Source organism: Capsicum annuum, unplaced genomic scaffold, assembly GCF_002878395.1.
Source record: "Capsicum annuum cultivar UCD-10X-F1 unplaced genomic scaffold, UCD10Xv1.1 ctg3585, whole genome shotgun sequence".
Taxonomy (NCBI): domain Eukaryota; kingdom Viridiplantae; phylum Streptophyta; class Magnoliopsida; order Solanales; family Solanaceae; genus Capsicum; species Capsicum annuum.
This window is the reverse complement of record NW_025842793.1, coordinates 326122-330790: the sequence shown is the minus strand read 5'-3', so window position 1 is coordinate 330790 and position 4669 is coordinate 326122.

Sequence of the window (4669 nt, the reverse complement as noted above, 5' to 3'; positions counted from 1 at the left end):
TGAATCGGTTAATCTCCCTCCCCGTCCTCCCCGTGCCGCAAGACCTTGTAAAACAACTAGTGTTTCATGACAATTTTTTGAACGTATATCAGATACTGAGGTGCAATGCAATATTTGTCAACAAATATATAAGCATAGAACAGAGGCAAACAAGGGGGTACGGGTACGTTAATGAGACATATAGGTGAAGCTCACGAAAGAGAGTTAAATATTGAACGAGGTGGGCCAACACAAACTAGAATGGACCCAGCAACCGGTCATGTAACGAAGAAGTATAATAAATTGAGGGATCGGAAAGAAATAGCTAAAATGATAGTTGTGGTTGTTTGCCTTTTAGTTTTCCTTCTTCTGATGCCTTTATTCATTATATACAAGCAATTTATAATCCTATGTTTAACGGTATTCCTAGAAGTACTTGTCAGTCTGATATTTTTAGACTTTATTCACAATATTGTTTTTATTTATCAACATTGTTAAAAAATATTCAATGTAGATTGTCCTTAACTTCTGATCTTGGTCGTGCTGTAAATAAAAATGATTATTTAATCGTTACTTGTCACTGGATGGAGAGTAATTTTCTGATACAAAAACGTATTCTTGTTTTTTTATATGCTGAAGATCGTAAACATACTGGAGATTTTACTGCTGATTCTATTATTAAAGTTGTCGGATATTATGATATCAAAAATAAAATTTTATGTATTTCTTTTTATAATGCTTCTAACAACAAGACTGCTATAAAAAAATTAAAATCTACGCTATCTCCGCCATTGCCTGAAATTTTTCATATTAAGTGTGCATATCATATATATAATTTAATTGTAAAAGATGGTCTTGAGTTTTTTGAGCTTTATATTGAAAAAATTCATCTTGCTGTTGGTTTTATTCAAAGAAATAATCGTAGATCGAGAATTAGAGAATTTAAAGTTAAATGTCAAGAAAATGGATTTGCACCGATATTGATGCCTGAGGAAATTGATATTAGATGAAATTCTACGTATGAATTTTTAAAAACTTGTTATAAATATAGAATTCCTATTACACTAGCTTTTAACCAACATTGCGGTTCATTTGTTGATTCTGCTGATTGCATGCTACATGATTCTGATTGGGTTGTGATTAAGGATCTTGTTAAGTTTTTAGAAAAAATTTATGTTTACGGTTGAATTTTTCGGTGCTTATTATCCTACTGTTTGTAATATTTTAGCATATATAGCCTATATTTCTGGTTTGATCAAAGAATATAAAAATAAAAAAGGTTATAAAGAAGCTGTTGGTGCCATATTTACTAAATTTAAAAAAATATTTTTTCCGGTTCCTCTTATTTACTTGGTTGGTGCTATGTTAAATCCGTGCATGAAATATAATAATATGTGCCACTTTAGTACTATTATTTATACTAACTTAGAATAAATATTAACCATGATTCTGAACAAGTACAACCTGATTTGTGGACGGCTATGAATGATGCAATGGATTACATAGAAAAATTATATAATCACTACGCTGATTTATTTGATTTAGCCATACCTACAAATATCACTCCAACTGCCGCTCCTCATCCTTCCAAGGAGCCATCATCGTCTAAAAGGCTGGAACATAGTGGTTTTTCTGATTCCTTTTATGATTTAACTTGTTAGAACAGTGTTGATGAGAGAGCTTACACATTAACTTATCGGGAAGAGCTGAAATACTATCTTCGGTCGGCGCCAGAGGATCGCAGACGACGGATCAACACGTTGGATTGGTGGAGAAGTAATGAAACACAATATCCTGTGCTTTCAAGATTAGCTAAAGATATCTTGAATGTTCCAATGTCAACCATTGCATCAGAGAGCGCCTTTAGTCAGGGACGACAGTAGCTTGGAGACAACCGATACTCATTGGGAAGCAATGCAATGAATGTTCTAGTTTGCCTCAGAGATTGGATTAAAGCGGAAAGAAGAAACCAAGAAATGGAACTGGAGCCGAGCGACGAGCTGAAACTTCAAGAAATTATGTCTTCACGGGAGAACTCAGCAGAATCAAGTCCAATGCATGGTTTTGCCCCCGTTGACTTTGATTATCCTATGCAAGTTCCCGTTAATATTAATATGCATGAGTTATAAAAAATGATGTATAATTTGTAGATTTTTCATTTATGTAAATTATAAATCTTGGATCATTTTGCAATCAATAAAATTCCCCAAATTCATTCACTCCTTAGTCCTTACTTTTTATATTTTTTCATTTAATGATTTAAAATTTTAAATTAAATTTCTAGTTTTCTACTTTAAATTTAAAACTTACTTCTAATATATTATTAATTTGCTAACAAGTATTATTAATTTATTATATTAAGTAGCATATGTTTTGTATATTTGTGTATATATCTTCTATAGATGTGTATACTTAACGAATACATGTGTATATGTTTTATAAATTAGTATATAACTATATCTATATATATTGTAATGTATATATATTGTAGTGTATTTAATTTAAAGTATTACATATACATAGAATAGAGTGTATATATGTGAATATATCTTTTATAGACATGTATATTTAACGTATATATGTGTATATGTTTTATAAATTAGTATAGATGTGTATGTTTAACGTATACATGTGTATATGTTTTATAAATTAGTATATAACTATATATATATATATATATATATATATATATATATATTGTAATGTATATATATTGTAGTACATTTTATTTAAACTTTAAAGCAGTACATATATATTGGATGGTGCGTATATTTGTGTATATGTGTATATATTTTTTAAATTCTAATGTAGTATATACTATATATATATAGTGTATATATATTGTTTAGTGTATTTATAATGTATATAGATAGGTATATATAATGTATATTGAATTTTTTTTTTATATTTTTGACCAGGTTTGATCGGTTTTTTAACCGAGTTTGACCGGATTTAGGTGGGTTTGACCGGGTTGTGTTAAGTGGGCCGGGTTAGGGTTGTTTTAAACTTTTTTACTGTTGAACCCAGCCCAGCCCGACCCACTTAGACCCCAACCCATACCTGGCCCGGCCCACAAACCGGTTAAATGACACGGGCCTGTTTTGGGTTGGACCGACCCGGCCCACATAACAGTATTACCTTGAAATACTAGCAGATGTTTTTAATGTAATAAGTTAGGTATTATTTGAGGGTTTCTGAATTGTTATTCAGTAGTTTTGGCAACTACTTAATTTTGCAGAAGCAAATTTACATAGGATAAAAATTGCAATAGCAATATGAAAGGAAATTTACTTCCTTTGCACGAGAATAATAAGATACTCCAATAATCAATTGAAGATATTTGATGTCTTATTTGATCAAAATATCAAGTATACTATGTTATTTTTTAATGATTTTTTTTATTGTAAGTACTTTCTACTATAAAAGTATGAGTTTGAACTGTCAGAGATAATGATTGTGCCTATTCATGGATATGAATACTGTTCATGATAGAATGATCATATTTAAAGTGGTAGTTAATCTCTTTGATGTTGAGGTAGTTGTTGATGTTTATATAGATAGCAATGGCGAGGTTATTATAATGTAACTATAATTCTCCATTCAAAGGTACATTAATTGTCTCTTTTTTAATTTCATATCTCATAGCATATTGATATTGTTGTTTGCCAATTCACCAAGGGAGATTAAGATTTCATGGTAATTTCGACACTCTCTTTTAAATGTTTTATGTTAATTCCTTCAATTATTATTTTATTTATCTTTACGAAAAGCCTCATCACCACAATGCTTGGACACATATAAAGAGCGCAATATTCATTTTCACAAACTTTCTATTTTTGATTTTCTAGGATTTCATGGTTGATAATGACCTGATCTCTCCTTCTCCTAAAGAAACCTTGGCAAGTAAAGTAGATTTGGATTTGGATACATACCATATGTAAAGGAAGTTGATAATGATATCTAAATGCACTACTCTCAAGTCTCAAGTAACAAGGTCGACAAAGTGATTAAAAAATGAGGAAAATGCAGAAAATATTTTCTCAAATATTAGTTTTTTCTATTTTATTTCTAGCGCCGATAAATCCTTTAACAACATTTGGTGTCCAAAGTTCCCCCTTTCATATGGTGTCTACAACCATTATGATCTTACGTGCAAGTTTGTGCTCTTATTAATTAATTTCAGCTTTGAAAGGGTTATGTGGTTGTGAGAAATCTTTTATGACACCATCCATTAGAAAGTGAAATCATAAAATATATTTTTCCTAACTAGCTCACAAACATTGTTGTGACTTGGCGAGAAGGTGTATATCTAAATTTTCCTCCTTAGGAGGAATACTCTTAACACAAAAAGCTTGTTGTTCCTTATACAACTATAAGTGAAAAATGCACTCCAAGTGTGAACTATAACTTTTGGATAACAGATATCTGTGACGATATATGGTATTGTGTCTTTTTGATCCAATTCATTATTAGAAAATATGAATTTCTATTTGTCAACATATTTTGCCTTCGATGCTTTCTCTTAAAAATTTATTTTGTTAATGATTCTTTATATCATGTTTAGGTAATTTATTCTTTATTTCATTTAAATACTGTGTCGGAAACTAATTGATGACAATTTAAAAGTGACATTTTAAGTCGTATCAATTATAGTTTATTAGAATTTATTACTTCTGTATTTGCTATGGTT